We start from the raw sequence: 19151 nt of genomic DNA, 5'->3' as shown, positions 1-19151 counted from the left end.
TACCCGATCACATTATTCTCTGACCATAGAAATCTCCAATTTATGAAGACAGCCCGACATCTCACTCAGAGACAAATGAGGTGGATGCTCTTCTTTTCAAAGTATGATTTTGTGATCACTTTCCGACCTGGGGCGGAAAACAGGAAAGCGGACTCGCTCTCCAGGCAGGATCAAACTGATAAGGACACAAACGAGGAAGTATTGGAGGCTATCATGGATCCGGCAAAGGTGATTTGCGTAGTCCAGGCAGACAGTTTCTTGAATCTGATTTGCAAAGCTAAAGATCAGGATGCTTGGGTGGTGTGGGCCACCAAGGGTGACAGTCGTGTGATAAAGCAAGGGCTGCCTTTTCACGATAACAAACTGTATTTACCTACCAAGACCTTGCAGAAAAAGGCATTTGAGTGGTGTCATGATTCTCCTCTAGCGGGTCATCAAGGTGTAAGCAAGACTGTTCAATTGTTGCAACGCCATTTTTGGTGGGAGTCCTATAAAGACGACGTGGGAAATTGGGTACGGCAGTGTGAAGAATGTGCTTGTGCTAAAAATGAGACAGTAGAAAAGAAAGGGAAGTTGATGCCTCTGCCCACACCTAAAAGACCATGGCAATCCATCAGCCTAGACTTCATCACAGGTCTACTACCTGATCAGGGTAAAACGGCTATACTGGTGGTTATAGACAGCCTCACAAAAATGGGACATTTCATTCCTTGTGTTAATCTCCCCACAGCGGTACAAACGGCATAATTACTGTTGAGTAACGTGATAAATTTACACGGCGTGCCAGATGTCATAGTGTCAGATAGGGGCCCACAATTCGTCGCTAGGTTTTGGAAAGTTTGGTGTCAGGCGATGCACATCCGACCCTCTCTCTCCACTAGTTTCCACCCACAGACCGATGGGCAGACAGAAAGACTCAACCAGACCCTGAAGAAGTTCCTACGGTGTTACGTGGCAGATGCTCAAGACTCGTGGGTCTCCTTGTTGTGGATGGCCGAGGTGGCATACAACAATGCCTGGCATAGTTCAGTGGGGGTATCTCCTTTTTGTGCCACCTATGAATTCGATGCTCGAATACTGCCTGTCAGCATTCCGGAGGCAGTGGCTGATCAACCCACGGTATTGGGACACATGCAGAAATTGCAGAAGGTACATAAGAAAGTCAGAGTACATCTGCAGAAGGCGAAGTTGGAGTACAAGAGATGGGAGGATAAGCATAGGAGAGTGGGCCCTACGTATCAAGTGGGTGACAGAGTATGGCTGTCCACCAAGAACTTCAGGTTCAAGTTGCGTAGTATTTTCCATCCTAGATTCATCGGCCCTTATGTCATCCTAAGGAAGATCAATCCAGTTGTTTTCAAATTGAAATTGCCTGGTACTCTTCGGATACACCCGGTGTTCCATTGCAGCCTGTTGAAGCCTGCTTTCTCTGCTAGGAGACGGCTCCTCCTCCTGTGCTCTGTGATGGGGGCTTCGAGTATGTGGTACGGAGCATAAAGGACTCTAAGTGGAGGAGGGGAGTGTTGTGGTATCTGGTTTCCTGGAAAGGGTACTCGGCAGAGGATGATTCCTGGGAACCTGTACATAACATTCATGCCCCTGAAGCCATCCGTTCTTTCTATCATAGGTTCCCTATGCGGCCTGGTCCTAGGAGGCGCTAGGGGGGAGGACATACTGTCAGGTTCCTAGTCTTGCGCCTACACTGCTGTGCGGTCCGACCGCACAAAACACTGAGCATTTGTGACACGACCGGGAAAAACTACATTTCCCATACTCCCTGGCAGAGGGGAGGTGATAAGAGTGCTGCTGACATGCATCCTGTTGTGTGTAATTCTTTGCAATCCAGTTCCTTGCCGGCTGGCGGAGGAACACCTTCACGTTGTCCTGATTTCCTATTTCCGGGCTTTCTCAGAAGAGAGGAGAGGACTTCCAGTACGTTCCCAGTCCGAGGTAGGAGTGGAAACTCTGTGGTGTTTAAGACGATACTTTTCAGCGGAGCGCGTTGCCTTCAGCCGCGTTGCCGTTTTGGAGCAGAGTATTATCTTTGAGTGTGTGTTTAGAAGCGGAGCGCTGTGGTACTTCCGCTACGTGTTACCGTTTCGAAGTATCCTGGAGTGTGCGTTTAGAAGTGGAGCGCTGTAGTATTTGCGCTACGCGTTACCGTTTCGGATTCCGGCTTCAATTAGAGAATTCATCTATTGAGGATTTCCGGTGCTTTTGTTTTGGTGCTAGTAACAATTGGATGGCTGGCGGAGCGTGGTAGTGGTCTCAACTATGCGCTGCCGTGTGGTTGAATTCTTTTTACATATTCTCTTGATCAAAAAAGGGAATTAATACTTGTGCCTGAGGATCCTGGGCACCGTGATACAGAGTGGAGTGTTGTGGTTCTTGCTCCCTACACACTTCCGTCTCTGAAAGGCTTGGGCGCTTTTTCACCTATTATTTCCTCTTTGGCATCAAACTTGGAACATTGTGCTTTGAGTGATATGCTATTTTCTTTCCTTCATCTGAACCCATTATTGAAAGGCATCCTGACACCATAGTCTAGGTAGGAGGAAAGGTGGTTTTGTGCTATTACTGATAGGAAGGCCTATGGGTATTATATGTGGTATTTGAATATTGTTTGTGTTCCATTTTAGACGCACCTAAGTCCAGACTCGTGGTGAATGAGGAGGGATTACAACAGACGTTTTTGTTTCGTTTATGATGCAGGTATAAATGATTCCTTAGCGAGACCATTTGAGAGTAGCCAATGTATGTGGATTTGTTCTAAGTATATGTTTCTGTCGTTACAGTTTACTCCCTTTCCCTGCTGTCCCTTCCCTTCCCTGTATTTTTCCCTCGCCTAATGGCTCAAATACTCTGTGTTATACAGTTAGAGTGTTTGTGACGTTGGGAGGTGGACCATTGTATCTACAACTGGATCCTGCGGAGCTGAATATGACACTCTCTGTACTACGGGGCATGAGCCCACAAACCCAACAATCAGTGGTATTAACTACCAGTTGATGCCGATGTAACAACTGGATGAACGAGTTGTTGAGATATTCTGTTCTCATTTGCTCATGGTCTGGGAGTGCATAGAATTTGTGCGGAGAAATAGTAGTGGAGGAAATCAAAGAGACAGAAGTAGGAGCAGGTGTTGGCTGCATAATATGGACAATCCATCCTACACAAGCTAATAAACTGCATAAACATACTAGAATGCATAATGCTACGCCACAAGGACTAAACAGTAACTTTTTATAATGGTTTCTTTTCATCATCTTAATATCACCACCTTCCACTTCATTATCCATTACTCTAAAGGGGTTGCTCACGCTATTCTTCCTTGATCACTTGTCTGTGATTATTAGCCATCTTATGACACTGCAAGGAATGTTGACCTAGTCACTATTCAGGTCACAGCCTAAGACTCCTACCGTGACCTGGCAACTTGATGGATAGTGGAAAAGGAATGTCTTTTAATAAAAACAAAAGTACTAAACACAAAATGTAATTCTCCTTGGTCAACCTTGGTCTCAGGTTGTACCGTGTCTTGCCAGGTATCGTTTGGTCCCGGAACAAAGTTTCTGGATCTGATGTGTTCAGTCGCAAGTGCGATGGTACAGCTTCCTGCAAAACGTCATTGTCTTCTTTCTCAGAACTTGTCCAGTCCAGGCGTGCACTACTGAATGGTACAAATCTGGGTACTTTCTCACATTCACTATCACCAACAACTTCTCGGACCCACTGGTCATAAGGTAAAGGTAATGGTACCCTTTTACAGTGCACGCCGTGGACCCAATTTTTCTTCCCAACAACCTTCACTGCTGTACGAGTAGTTAACAAGACTTGTCGCGGCGGCCCCCAACGAGGTTCAAGGTTCTTTTTCCTCTGGAAATTCTTCAGGCAGACCCAGTCCCCAGGTTATATGGGGTGCCCTGGATCTGAGGAAGCCTCCGGCAAAGCGTTTCGGACCTGTTGACGAATAACACGTAATTTAGTGGTGAGGTCATGCAGATAATCAACCAACAATGGATACGGAACATCAGAGTATTTCTTTGGTCGAGGGACTTCCCAAACATTGGCTGGACGTTCAAAAACTATCTCATATGGACTAGTCCTAAACGAGAACGGACCGTCGTTCTTGTTGAGAGAAGTGGCAAGGGCAAGGCATCAGGCCAGGAAAGACCTGTGCTGGCCTGAATCTTTGCTAATTTGAGCTTGAGAGTGCCATTATAACACTCTACCAAACCCCTGACTGAGGGTGATTTGTCGCATGGAATTTTTGTCTAATACCAAGACCCATGCACACCTTCTGCATAATTTGGCCTACAAATTCAATCCCATTGTCACTAAGCATGGGCGAATTTTGCGAATTGGCAATTTGCAAATTTGCAGATTCGCGAATTGGCAATCCGCAAAATTCGTGAATTTGCGCGAATTTGCGGATTATTTTATTTTTGTGTGTTCGCGGATGTTCGCGAGGCACTTTGCAATTTTACAGGGTTTTTTTTTTTGCCAGCTTAATCACTGCCACCCTCTTGTTTTTTATGCCCTTCTGCCCTCTGTACCACTTGTTTCTGTGCCCTTCTGCCCTCTGCCCCACTCATTTTTTGTCCCCTTCTGCCCTCTATCCCACTTTTGTGCCCTTCTGCCCTCAGCTCCACTTAGAATGGCACCGGCAAGCTGCCAGCGCCATTTTAAAATAGCTATAAATAGCTTCAACAGGAAGCACTAATAGATAAAGTAAAGCAGGTGCTCCAGTTGAAGGTCAAATTAATTTACACAATCATTAATCACCCCAAGTTTGGGGGTGATTAATGATTGTGCAACTGAATTTGAGCAGCACCTGCTTTACTTTAGCTATTAGAGCTTCCTGTTGAAGCTGACTTTTGTAACTATTTTTGAATGGCTCTGGCAGCTTGCTGGTGCCATTCTAAAAGGGTTACAAAAGTCAGCTTGAACCTTTGACCCAAACCCCGTTCGCGGATTTTTGTTTGCGGATTTTGCGGGAAATTCACGAATCTTGCGGATTGTGAATTTACCGAAAATCTGCGAAATCCGCGAGCGGAACGGATTATCCGCCCATGCTTAATTGTCACTCCAGACATTGCGCGGCAAACCAAACCTCAGGAAGAATTCCTTCAAAAGGACTTTGGCAGTGGACAAAGCCGTATTGTCCTTTAGGGGGTAGGCCTCTATCCATCTGGAAAAGGCACAAACCACCACCAGAACATACTTGAGATTATTGAAACGTTCCATGTGAATGTAATCTATTTGCAATACCTCAAAAGGGTACAAAGGGGGAGCAAAATGACCTGCTGGAGTTGGTGTTCCCTTTCCTGGATTGTGCATCAAACAGACAATACAGTGCTTCACCACATTTTCTGCTCATTTAGGAATACCTTCATTCTGCCATACTGGAGCCAGAAGTTTACATATTCTTCTCGCACTAATATGAGCTGGACCATGCGCCATAGTAACTACAGGTAGTACATATGCATCTGGTAACAACCACCGCTGGTGCTCTGACAATTCCGTCCAACATCCTGTCGCATCCAACATACCCGTACTCTCTCTCCACTTACTCAATTCTTTCTCTGTTGCTTCTCCTTGAATCATTTTTATACTTTCTACTGTGTCCTCACACATACCTGCTTCCCTGACCCATCTTGCAGGGCCTGCAACATACATATGACTTTTTTTTTTTTTTTGAAAAACCTTTATTGCAGCATTCATAAAGTACAAGTATGGGCCTACAACCGCAGGGGCCGGCCGCTAAACAGAAGTAAAACCCAATTGATTATGATACAACACAGCTCCTCAGCCGACAACCCTGAGGTCCGGCAGCGATTCAGGATGGATCTGTATTAAAACGCATTGATAAATCACAGGATATAATAAAGGTTTCATTTTATATTATTTAAATGAGCGGATCAGGTGCCATTCAATCTAACAATAGGATACGGGGGACAGGCCAAGAAAACAGGATACACATATTGAAACAGTCATTCGTAGGACTCTGGCGTTAATGCGTATGAATCAAAATAAACAACAAAAGAATATACGTTTTCGTGAACGCCAGTTCTCAGGGCCTGCCCACCCAAAAGTTCGACTACCGTAAAAAGCATAGGCACTAAAGTCCAGATCACAATGAAATCAAAATAAAACACAAACCATACTGATCTTAAAGGAATAAAGGGAAGGAAGAAAAAGGCCATAGAAAATAAAAAAGGCAAAATAAAACCCCTCCCCTCCAACCCCCCACCTTGCACCCCTGCCGATGGCTATAGCCTAACCCGACTAGCAGCGTGCCTGTCTCCCCGTTAACCTAAATCCTAAAGGAAGGAAGGAAGAAGAATGGAGGAGGGCATAGTCATACGATGTTCCCGACCCCTTGGCCCCCCCGCCAAAAACAGACACCCCCTGTCGCAAAAGACGGATGTATAGCTACTCCTTCAAAAGACAATAGGGGGCACCGTGATACACCGCCAAGCCTCTTTGATCAAACAGATGCAGTTCGAGCATCTATAACAGTAGTTCCAAATCATCCCGATTCAATTGACTTAACCTTGACCCTTTCGAACCAGCACGCGAACCCTCCCCAGTGAGAACCATGAGCACACAAACGAGTCATAGATGAGAGGGAAGTCATCGAAAGTCAATCCATTACCACCTGTAGCTAGTATCTCCAAAAGAACTTCAAGCGCAGAAAGTTCCCCTCTCTTAACTGGACTGTCCCGATGTTTCTTGCTCCGGGATCGTAAAATCTCCAAGAAAGGGAAAGACAACCACAAAATGAGAGAAGAGTCTACAGCGCCGGACTCCGGGGGGGAACGCCATTCGATACCTCCAAAGTCAATGGTGATGAAAGGTATGCTGATACACTAACGGCCTCGGGGACACTATCTTCCAGAGCGCCATCCGTTGGTTCCGCTATTCGCTATGATACTTGTTTCCTTATGGGGTCCTCGCACAAAGTCAAAATGGCCGTGGCTTGAATGGCTGTAGATTGCTGGTTCAACCGTGGGGCAGGGTCCGGTACCTCGAGCAGAATCCCAGTTAGGCATGCATCCATTTTAGTGAATAACACATCCACTTGCGAGTGAAACGCCCAAAGTTCCTCCCATATTGACCTCAGCGTTAGCCAGACGCCGTTCGATCCATGGTATCAGTTCGGTACCAGTCACAATTAACTCCCCGGGTGAATCTGGCATTTTTGGGGGGATTGGACAGGATCACGAGAGGGCAAGCGTGGATGGTGATCCGTCGTTATCCACAGCTGCATTAACCCGGCGCAACACCGCAGGCCGGGGTCCCGACCCTCCGAACCCCGGCAGGAATCTATACCGGGTCCGCAGGACGGGCATCCCCACCCACAGTAAGCAACAGCAGGTCACCTTTCTCTCAACGCTGGAAAAGGAAAGCAATTGTCACCAAATTCGGGCGTAGATGAAGTCTCCACTACGGTTGACCGGACCCTGCCAGGGTCTCTCAGCCGATGTTGTTGCACTGCAGCCTGGCCTTGCAGATACTCGAGGCCCCGGCTTCACCGCTGGAGCAGGCCACGATCTTCAACTTGGTGTAAGTTTGTGAAATCAGCCGATAAAAATTTGGGGATTTCACCAACGGAATGAGGAACACTTCATCCAAGCAGAGGCTTGGCGTAAGATCAGGATATTGTGCAGGATCTTGTGGCGGAGTACGGAGGTCGGCGGAGCCGAAAACCTAAGCAGCCATCTTGTTTGCCATCATAGCTCCTCCTACATGTGACTTTTAACATCTTTCGCCATTTCTCTCGCAAGCTAATCCACAAATGCATTCCTTCGACCCACATCATCGGTGATCCTTTTATGGGAACTGCACTTTACAATCGCTACCTAAGCAGGCAAGGCAAGTGATTCAAGAAGGTCAGTTACCAACTGACCATGCTGTATTTTAATCCCATAGCAAGTAAAGAATCCTCTTTCCTTCCACAAGCGACCGAAACTATGAGCAACGCCAAAAGCATATTGGCTATCTGTATAAACAGTCACTCTTTTCCCTTTAGCCAAAACGCATGCTCTCGTTAATGCAATTAACTCTGCAGCTTGTGCTGAATTCTGTGCAATGTGTGCAGTTTCTACTACTGTATGTAAAGTAGTAACAGCATAGGCTGCTGTCGTCTCGTCATTAGGAAGTTTAAAACAAGACCCATCTACCCACAGGATTCCATCCGGATTCACAAGTGGTGTGTCTTTTAAATCAATTCGGCCTTTAGTTTCTTTTTCTGTGAGAAGAAAACAATCATGCTGGTCTTGTACATTTTTCTCATCTAGAACAGGTAACAATATTGCTGGATTCAGAACATTACATCTCTTAATATGTATATGACTGGCTAGAAGTGTTAACTCATATCCAGACAAACGGGCGCTCGTTAAATGTTGTGTCTGTGTTCGGTTCAAAAGGGTATCTACTGCATGTGGTACCATAAGAATAAGAGTGTGATCCAACACCAATACAGCAGATTGACGAATAGAGATCGCCTCTGCTGCTGTTGCTCTGAGACAACTAGGTAATGCCTTGGCTACTGGATCCAATGTAGCCGAAAAATAGGCACATGGCCTTTGCTTGTCTCCAAATTGTTGTGTCAAGACTGACAATGCAAAACCTTCTCTTTTATGAACAAAGCGTGTGAAAGGCTTACTGTAATCTGGAGTACCCAACACAGGAGCAGAACACAGAGCAGTGCGTAAATCAGAAAAACTCTTCTGACATTCATCAGTCCAATGAAGGTGTGTATCTTTCAGAGTAAGTGCCAACAAAGGTTTGGCCAACAAGGAAAAATTGGGGATCCACTGTCTACAATAAGAGGTAATGCCCAAAAAGGCACGCACCTCTCTTTGTGTAGATGGTACAGACATACGTGCAATTGCATGAATACGTTCTGGGGTCAATCGCCTTCCCTCCTTCGACAAGAGATGACCTAAATAAGTAACCTCTTGGCGACAATATTGTAACTTGCAAGGTGACACTTTATGGTGTTAATCAGACAAATGTTGCAGAAGTAACACAGTTGAATTTTTACAAACATCTTCTGAATCGGCAGCCACTAACAAATCATCCACATACTGGATGAGAGTAGCACCTGGAGGTAAAGAAAAATTGTCAAGCTGAGATTTCAAAGCTTGCTATAGATGGAGGGACGCTCACAATCGCCTTGAGGTGCACGTGTAAATCGGAAGCTTCGGCCTCCGAGGGAGAGGCAAAAGAGATCCCTATTTTCCTCAGCAATAGGAATGCTAAAGAAAGCATTTTTGAGATCAATTACCGAAAACCAAGCTGCAAAAGCAGGAATCATAGTGAGCAAAGCAGTGATATCCGGAACAACAGCAAACTGAGGGACAACAATTTTGTTGACCTCTCGGAGATCAATCACAAAACGATACACAGGTGGCTGAGAAGGATCAGTACGTTTAAGAACAGGCAAAACAGGACTGTTGCAAACATTTCTCTTGTCTCCTCAACAACACCTTTCTGAACTAAATCGTAAACAATGGCCAACAGAGCTCTTTCGCCATCATTAGAGATCTTGTAATGAGGAATGCGTGGCAACTTAACATCAGGCTTAACAGTAATCACATAAGGCGGAATTTGGAGCAAACCAACATCATTCGGACCCGTAGCCCAAAGTGTAGCAGGAAGTGAACACAATTCGAGTGGCAGATGATCTTTAGATAAATACATCGGAGAAGTCAATTTATCGCCCAAGGTAAGATGTACACCAGAAGGGGAACAATACAATGTTGCATGCAGGCGTTTCAATAAGTTCAAACCCAATAAATTCTCTCCGCAACCAGTCGTCAAAAGGAGCGGGGCTTCTAGATCGTAAGGATCAATGGAAATGGGCAAAGGACAGGAAACAGGGTTACTAACTGGGGCGCCAGAGAATCCTACGGAAATATTTGTTAAGCCAGACAAAGGTGCCCCAGGGAGTTTGGAATCCATGATAGAACTTGTAATACCCAATGCTACAACATCAACATAAGATCCACTCTGATCCACTGGAACTGATACAACTCCATTGCATTGTCTATGGCTGTCCTAGCTAGTGTATAAATCAGGACTCTCATTTTCTACGCAATAATCGTCATTATAATATTGCGCGGACTGAGAATTCTGCTGATCAAAATAACTCATAGTATTCTGCGGGGGTAAGGAATGTTGTCCTTGAGACAACACATCTCGCCCTCTACCTCTAGGTGCTGACTAAAAACCACCACGGCCTCGTGGCACGGATTGTCAACCAGTGTGCTGTAGTAAAACCGGACAATTAACCTTAAAATGACCTTCCTCCTTATAATACGCGCATTGATTAGGACCCAATGGAGGTCGCGGAACAAAAGGTGTAGGTTTCTGCAACAATCTCTGAAACTGTGGAGGCTGTTGTGATTGGGGCTGACCAGAATGAGGGGGATAAGTCTGTTGCAAAAGAATCTCCGTTTTCAATTCTTTAGTCTTTTTCTCCACTTTTTCCTTCTCTTCCTTATCCCTATTCTCATAATACTGAGCAGTAGCTAATATCTGGGCAGTCGATGAAACGGCCCATGAACTCTCTGATTGTTTCAATTTATGCGATAATTCTGGAAGTAAATTAAATACAAATTTATCCACGAGTAATCCCTGTCCACCTTCAGTACTCATATCTTGACCACTATGGTCGATGAAAGTTTCTTCAAAACGAGTAAAGAAATCAGAGACACTTTCATCGGTCTTTTGTTTACACGCCGCTAACCTATCCCAGTTAACGCATACAGCAGGCATCATTGTTTTCATTAGAGCTATTATTCTACCAGGTAATTCCGTGATCAAATCATCGGGCTTAGCACCACCTATTTGTTCTGCATCTGCGGCTGTTATAGCAGCCCAATTACCACCTAAAGCTTGATCATGGTCTTCCCTACGAATTTTAGCCCATAAAGCTTGTGGGACTACATTCATCAACAAATCGATATCTGCCAAATTCATGATACACGCATCAACAGTCTAGGACAACTCTTTATAATACCCAGCAGGATTCTTACGAGGGTCCGGTAAAGACTGTTTGAGCGCCAACACTTCCGATCTTTTCCAAGGATCATGTACCCATATACGCTGAAAATGAGCAAGGATAGGCGGATGAGCATTTGGATCTGCATCTCTCCATATCGGAGGAACTTCTCGCATAGGATATTGTGTCATTTTACGTCGAACCGCAGGATTAGGTTCAAGAGAAGTTTGAGAGAAAAAGGAAGACCGGAAAGTAACTAGTGTTTTTACATCTTGTTCTACATCAGGACCCACAATCATTCCCTTACCAAATTGATCCTGTATCTCGAACAAACCCTGAGTAGGTAAATAAAAATCCATATCTCCCCATCCTTTGATAAGAGTATTACACATATCATTAAAAACATACCTCTGCGTGGGCGCATTCCATTGAAGAAAAGTGTCTAAAATATCGCGCACACTATACTGTGGACCACTCATGATCTAATTACGAGTGAGAGAATCTAGCTTAATCTGCTCTTCCGAATCTGGAATCTGGCTACGAGATTGCCTTCGAGGCGAGGCAGCAGAAAAATGAAAGGGCCCAAGAAAAGGTGACAAGAGACCGGAAACAGTGTTAACTAATCGTTGTCGAGCTGTAGGGGAATGCGACACTAGAACAGCAGACAACGTATTCTGTACGGCAGGATAAGAACTAGTAACAAAGGAAACTGAAGGTGAAGAGGACTGAGGCACAGAAGACTGGGGTACAGAAGTCGGTGGCAAAGGAGGTGGAGGTGGAATTACTGGAAGAGGCAATTGTGCATGAACCGGAACAACTGGTTGAGCAATATTTTGTTGAGCAGCAGGTTGCTGAACAACAGGTTGTAATGGGGGTGCATTAGCACCCAATACATAAGGTGGAGGTAATGTCAATAGATGGGACATGAAAGGATCTTTGTCAAGATTCTTACTCTTTTGGGAAGTAGGCAACACAGGGTAGCATCTATCTATTGCCATACGATGCTGTCTTTCTGAAACTTCAATCATCTGATCAGTCTAATCATTTTTAAACTGCTGGGCAGCCTGTAAAAGTGTCATTTCTTGCTCCTTCTTATCTTTCTTTGCTTGTTTAATTTCTTTCTGTTTGGATTCCTTACGCCATAGGCGGAAAAAGTCAAACATTACCGGCCGGGCTTTTCTTTTAAATAAAATCGCTTCCAAATTATTTAATATATCAGGCTCAAAACTACCATTTTGTGGCCACTGCAGGTCACCATCTTTCTTTGTGTATGGGATCCATGTTTAATTAAAAATAATAGGACCAAGACCATGTTTTGAATAGAGCTCGTAAGTGGGAGTTCCAACCGGAGGAATCGGACAAGAATCCTCTAGCCGGGAATCCCTAGAACAACCAAGGCAACAGAATTTCTTAAACTTACTAAATCCAGGCATTTCGTAACAAACTGGATTTCTACAAACATCAAGGGGTGTAAGACAATATAGTCACAGGACAAACGTACTTACCCCTCGGCTTCGATAAGTGCACTGATCGAATAACAAAAACAAAACAAAGAGTGGGCGCTACCCACGAATACTTGACTAAATGTTTTCTGACGCCAACAGATGTCCGTCTAACGTCTCGCGATACAAATCATCACCAGAGGGCCAAGACAGGGCGACAGTCAGGGCAGCACATCAGCAGCCGTTGGAAAGAAGTAGCCACGCTGAAAAAGATATTCGGTCCACTTCGATATTCAGGGGTCGCTCACGTGGTTCGCGAATCCTCCAGAATTTTCTTGCGAAGCTCCTCACGTCCCTTGAGCTGAACTGCTGGGGTGCCAGTTGGAGAACCGGGCCTTATGGGCCGGGCGGCGCAGGGCACGCCTAAAATCTCTGGGTTCACCTGCCTTGTCAGTTAGAGACACGAGACACTCTGTTAGGCGTAGAAAATCAGGTTTATTAGCTGCAGCTAGCACATTTGTCCAAGAAGTACCCTACTGGTATATTCTCAGGAGACTGCCACTTAGCTCCGTGGCTTACAGTCTATTATAGTACACCTATTTACAATACCCACTCCCAAAACATACAAAACTAATGAATAGGAATAGTTTGAAAACAAGCTATTGATTATCCAAAACACGCCCTCCTTTCAGACCACGTGTGCTCTCCTCCCCTCAAGTTAATCAACACTAGTGCCTGTAATTCAATTTGCAGGTGGTAAAATATGTTCGTATGCTTCAAAGGATAGTTTGTGTAATAAGAGAATACACGAAGAGAATAGCGAAGGCCAGTCAAAAAGGATAAAGTCAGGAAGAATGGTGGGACCCAAACAGTGGAGTAAGACAAGGATTAAACAGTCTAGACATGGATTTAGCTAACTTGGCCAGACCCTGATATTGGTTTCGTAAACAAGGGCAAAGGTTTACTCTTTGACAGAAGAGACACGTAGCAGCTGAAAGAGCAAAAACACCACGTTCGCCGTGCTGCCTGAGTGAGGCAACACAAAATGGCGGCTAAACACGAAGCGGAGTTGAAAACCACGGAATCTCATAGGACGGATGTCTACTAGGTCTCTACCGAATATATTAAACTTAATAGTGAGTGCCAGCTAGCTCAGAGGTCACTAGAAAGTTTCTCGAATTCACAAGAAGGGATTCGTTTCTGACAACCGCATAAACATGACAACTTTCTTTCCCAAGAATAAGAAATCAAATATCTAGAGTCGCGGAAACAATAGATAACTATTTTACTCAGTCAATCGTGCATACTTCCTTTCACCAGAGATGCAGAGAAATAGAGAGACAGGCATTTTCAATAAAATTATTTATTGAATAGTCTTCTTTCTCAAGCATTGGAAATGAACTGCTACAATCGTAATACTGGTTATAAAGTACAAGGCATATAATACACACAGTATTATAAACTAGTACTGTAAAATCATGACATGGTTCTGAGCCATAAAAGTGCATAAAATGTATAGAACACATACAGTAATAAATAATGACTAAAAGTACTCAACTGGTGCTTCTAAAATACGCCTACCCCGGTGTACCTAACCTAAGTCTAGTACTATGGAAGGAGTAAGTGAGGAGTAGTCTAAGTTTAGTAGTTCTCTGCCAGGAATGTAGTCCAAGAATTCTCTAAGAGGTGCTAATCATCTCCGTACCTTGGTTTTAGAATGAAGGAGGTCTTGTATCTCTCTCTCAGAACTCGATTTCCCAGATACCCGCAAGGGTAAGCCGGAAACACTGGAACTGATTTTCTCGGCAGGAGAAAAGACAGCGTCTCTCTCAGTGCCTCAGCTGGAGGGTGGGCTTCCTTCTGCACTTGCTGCTGCAGGGCGTCGGGCAAGTAGATAGTCGATCTGCTCCAAACCATCGTGTGTTTGACTGGGCTAATCTGGGCATATTTATACTTTGAAGGTGCTGAGTTTGACGCATGTTTGGACTTAATATTGTCACTCAAAGGCTAAATTCCTGGAAAATGCCAGGAGTTCTTGGAGACCTTAATATTCAAGCTCGGGGAAGTTCCTAGCTGCTGAAGGCGGGTTTTTCCAAGAAATCGTTGTTAATTCTCAGAACCTAGTGGAAGTAACCATGCCGTATTTGGGCTGTATGGTTTAGACCAGGTGTCTCCAACAGGTCGATCGCGAGCTACCAGTAGCTCGCCGACCCCCTGGTAGTAGCTCGCCCGGCATCTAATAATTAAGCTATCGTTCTGCTGCAGCATGCATTTTTTAGCCCTTCACTGTCTTTTTAGGTTTGTCATTAGCGTTTGCCCGCCCTCACCAAAACCAGCTGTTCAGATTGGTTGAACTGAGCTTAGCTGGGGCGGGGCGGGCAGAGGAAGATGACGTTCTTCCTGAAGTCCGTCACAATCCGGAATCGCGCCACCAGCCTTTTTCAGAGGGCACTGCGCTGTAAATGGATCTTTTGATCGTGGGCGTAGTGGAGTAGCAGATCGGTAAGAATCTGCGCTCCGCACTGTGGTGAGCTAGTTCAGAAGAGTTATTGTTACTAAATGCATTATGGCAGCTCACAATAGGTGTAGTTGTTTTTTAGAGCTCTCCTCTCCTTGCTCGAACTCGCCTTCAACCCTTGCCATTCCCGGAAAATACAGGTCCAGTTACCCCTTCCCTCCCCACGCCTGGGGCCCCTCACAGGAAGCTTGGGGTGCAGATGCTCGACAAAAGCTTAAAATACTTTTCACAGCCGCCTACATCCCTCGCCGTTCAGAGGGGGTCATCGGCTGCTATCACCACAGCTCTCCGGGCGAATTTCTAAAGAGGTGAAAATCCCCAGAGCCGTGCTTAATAATTAGATTCCGAACGTGCACTGTATGGCTAGCTTAATTTGTAATTGCTTGTGTTGATAATGTCTGGGTTATACAATTAAATGTGGTAACAAAAAAAATATACAGAAAATCGGTTGAGTGGTGAGGATTCAGTTCATGCTACGCGTCAATCCCGATGAAAATACAGAGCAGCTCCTCTGCATGACCGGGTGCTCCCTTTGCAGGCTCAGCGCTATCCTGAGAGACAGTCCCTAAAAGGCGTTTTCAGATCGAGTGGCCGTCTCTTGACCTCCCAAAGTCTGCACCCTATAGCGAGGAGTCGGTCGATCAGCCCCAGGGAACCCCCGGCACTGAGCACCTCTTTCTTCTTCTGAATTCAAACTGTCCTAGGGAGATCTCCTCTACTTCCAACGGCTGGGGGCTCTGCTCTCAGTTCTTGCCATCTGGGTGGTGACCGGAGTCCTGGTTTACTTGGCAGTGGAGCTGATAATCTCTGGTTTTGTGACTAAGAGATTGAAGGAGGTGTTAAGAGAGGGGCTGGAAAGAAAGAGAGAGAGGGGGTGGACGATGGAGAGAAAGAGAGAGAGGGGGTGGCGAGAAGGAGAGGGGCTGGAAAGAAAGAGAGAGGGAATGGGGAGAAAGAGAGAGAGGGGGGCTGGGGAGAGACAGAGGAGCCGGAGAGAGACAGAGAGAGGTCGCTGGAGAGACAGTGGTGCCAGGGAGAGACTGGGGCGCTGGAAAGAGAGTGAGAGAGAGAGAGGGGCCGCTGGGCTGAAAGAGACTGCGAGGAGCAAGAGAGAGAGGGGCTGGGGAGAGACAGTGAGGGGCAGACAAGAGAGGGGCTTGGGAGAGACAGTGGAGGCGCAGAGATACCGTGAGAGGCCTGGGGGAGACAGTAGGGGCAGGAGGAGAGAGAGGGGCTGGGGAGAGACAGTGGGTTCGACGAGAAGATTGTCGAGATGTCACCGACAGACTGAGGGCGTAGACCGGGAGAGAGGGGGGGCAAGGAAAGAGTGAGGGAGAGCCAGAGACGGTGAACAGGCTCAGGACAGGAGCAAGGGCAGGATAAGGGCAGTGTAGGGTTAGAGAAGGGGCAGGGAGCATGGGCAAGGTGCAGTAACAGAGAGCGTGTCCGGGAGCCAGGACAGAGTGCAGGGGTTGGGACAGGGAGCAGTGGCAGAAAGGCAGACATGTTGGGCAGAACAAGGGACGGGGGGAGTGCAGCAATAGAGGACAGTGGTGAGCAGTGCAGGGACCTTAGCCATGGGTATACAGTGAGTAGGGAGTGGGACAGAGGCAGGGTGCTGTGGCACATAGCCGGACAGGCAGTGGGTACCGGAAGCACGGAATGAGAGCAGGGTGGACAGAGAGCAGAAATAGGGTGCAGGGGGCGATAGCATGGGCATGGAGCCGGGCAGAGAGAGAGAGGGCACCGGAAGCACGTGGTGAGAGTGGGCAGGGAAAAATATACTGATCACCTCACCATTATGAACAGTTAATATCATAATGGGGGGTTCCATGGCCCTATGGAAGGATCACATGAACATTCGCACAAGACCACCCCCGAGAAGGAGCAGAGCACCAGTGTGCGAACTGCCTTCATTCATGTTGTGGGGGACCTGGTGCAGAGCGTTGGGGTACTGGTGGCTTCTTACGTTATCTACTTCAAGCCAGAGTATAAAATTGTGGATCCCATCTGTATGTTCCTCGTCTTCTCCATCCTGGTCTGGGGGTCACACTATTCTAGCCATACTGAGGGATGTCTTGCTCGTACTGATGGAAGGGACTCAAGGGGCGTAGAGTAGACTTCAGTGCTGTGAAGGAATCTCTGCTGCGCATCCCGAGACTGAAGGCGCTGCACAGCCAGCACATCAGGGAACTAACTGTTGCAGCCAGTGCCATCGATGCACATTGCGATCAGTGAAGATGCTGATGTCCAGGTATTGCTCATAGAAGCCAGCACCCAGTTACAGAGCAAATTTAACTTCCACACCACGACAATCCAGATTGCACATTGAGAACTACTCAGAGGATATGAAAGACTGATCTGAATGTCGAGACCCCTCCGACTGAAGACTCCTTGTTCGCCCTTAGCAAAGAGGCTCGCTTGATGGACCTGTGCAACACAGCTCTGTAAGGGAACAAGTCAGATAGAGGTGCAGGAGGCGTTTTGACAGAAAAAGGTTGTTGTTACACTGATGCTAGCTTTCTGACTCCTGCCTTCACTTCAATATAACTTCCAATAGTTGTCACCAACCTCCCCTGCCATGCCCCATTTAAGCTTCTACCTCTCAAGCTGGTCCATTCTGAGCCTGTGCTGACTGAACCAGAGGTGGGCTGGACCACAGTGTACCTTTTCACCGGCCTCTGTGCGCTCTTCAGGGACACAGGCAACTCTGGCTTCCCAGCTCTGGCCTTTCCACAGTGAGGCCTTGACTGTTCCATGGTCTTGTGTGGCCACTCCGGATGTTATGTATGGTTGTTTTGTGTTCTGTTTGTGTGACAATTTTATTGGTTGGTGGTCTGTGCCAATGCTTGTCTGTGGGTTTTTGGCTATTTGTGTGCCGATTTTATTGGCTGGTGGGCTGTTTTGTATTGTAATTTTTTCTGATAGTACCAAACATTGCCTGCTGCAAGCACAAATAGCCAAGTAGTCTTCCATACCTTGAAAAACACCGATCTACAACATGGCCCACTTTTTTTAGCTATTTGATTTGCCTGCCCTATATTTAATAACATAACAGGTCTAGTTGCAAAGCGCACGATTACCCGAAGGTGTCCTGGGGCTGAATAACAGATGTTTATTGTTACCCAACTCAAGGCTATTCATTATATCGACCTCAACTGGATGAAAGGATGAGTGGACCTGCTGGGATTGAAACCTGCCACCATGAGGTCAAGCACTGGCCCCTGCAGTGGCTGCTTCAGTGCAGTAAGCCACCAGACCCGGCTTATGGGGCTGCTTTTAATTTGGTGCCAGAGCCTCTTTTCTGTCCCATTCCGACAAACATCGGCCTCCGCTTGCACGGCTTGTGCTTTTGTTGTGTCACTGTTGTGGCTTGTGCTTTAGCTTTTTGTCTCACTATGCTGCAGAAGGCAGTGCACATGTAAAAAAGGGAAAAAGTAGTTTATTTCAGTGTTATTGTGTGGAAACCACAGTATGGGGCCCATGGGCTTCGAAGAAATAGGCTTAATGTCAATTAAACTGGGCGGGGGAGGTCGCTCGGAAAAATGCGCGAGTTGCTTGGGATTTAGTAGCTCACAATGATTTTCACTGACCAAAAGTAGCTCTCACTACACAAAAGGTTGGAGACCCCTGGTTTAGACCAAATAGGGTAGTGATTTCTATTCCTATATAAGGAGATGATAAAGTATACCTATATAAGGGCATGAATCGGGAAAATTACACTAGGGGCCTAGATTCAATTACAACAGAACACTTTCTAGGTAAACAAGTACTGCGTGTGGGAATAGTGTGTTTTCCTTATATTGACTATGACACAGTTACATGCCCATGTAGTTTTTTTTAATAATAGTTCGACTCCTTAAAGTCCATTTTGTAATGTTAGGTTTGAATAAATAAAATCGACATGCACAAACACTTTAAGTTCTTCAGAAAGTAAGTAGTATGTTTTTGCTAACTTTGACCACATGGTGGTGCTAGTACATGTTTACATACCTAACTCAGCTTTGCAGTGGCCTATATAATTGTTTTTTTACAATTTTATATAGCGCCAAATCGCACCTAACGTATTGGTGCGCTCTTCATGAGCACTATTTTCATTACTCAGGGACACGTTCATTTTGGTTTGTAGGGTAAGATTTGTTGATTTGCTTAGAATCACAGGATGTCGAGATGACGC

The 19151-nt window shown here is 45.9% G+C and overlaps 1 protein-coding gene and 1 pseudogene across 1 annotated transcript in view; both read left to right on the top strand.

The window, feature by feature from the left end:
* Window positions 1-19151, top strand: part of LOC147725095 (uromodulin-like) — a 215732-nt gene that overhangs the window by 126201 nt on the left and 70380 nt on the right. The window lies entirely within an intron of this gene.
* Window positions 853-17361, top strand: LOC147725096 (proton-coupled zinc antiporter SLC30A2 pseudogene; annotated as a pseudogene).

The sequence above is a fragment of the Lissotriton vulgaris genome, chromosome 4_1 (assembly GCF_964263255.1).
Source record: "Lissotriton vulgaris chromosome 4_1, aLisVul1.2, whole genome shotgun sequence".
Classification (NCBI taxonomy): domain Eukaryota; kingdom Metazoa; phylum Chordata; class Amphibia; order Caudata; family Salamandridae; genus Lissotriton; species Lissotriton vulgaris.
Note: the sequence above shows the minus strand (reverse complement) of the source record. Positions and strands in the feature narration are given on the sequence as shown.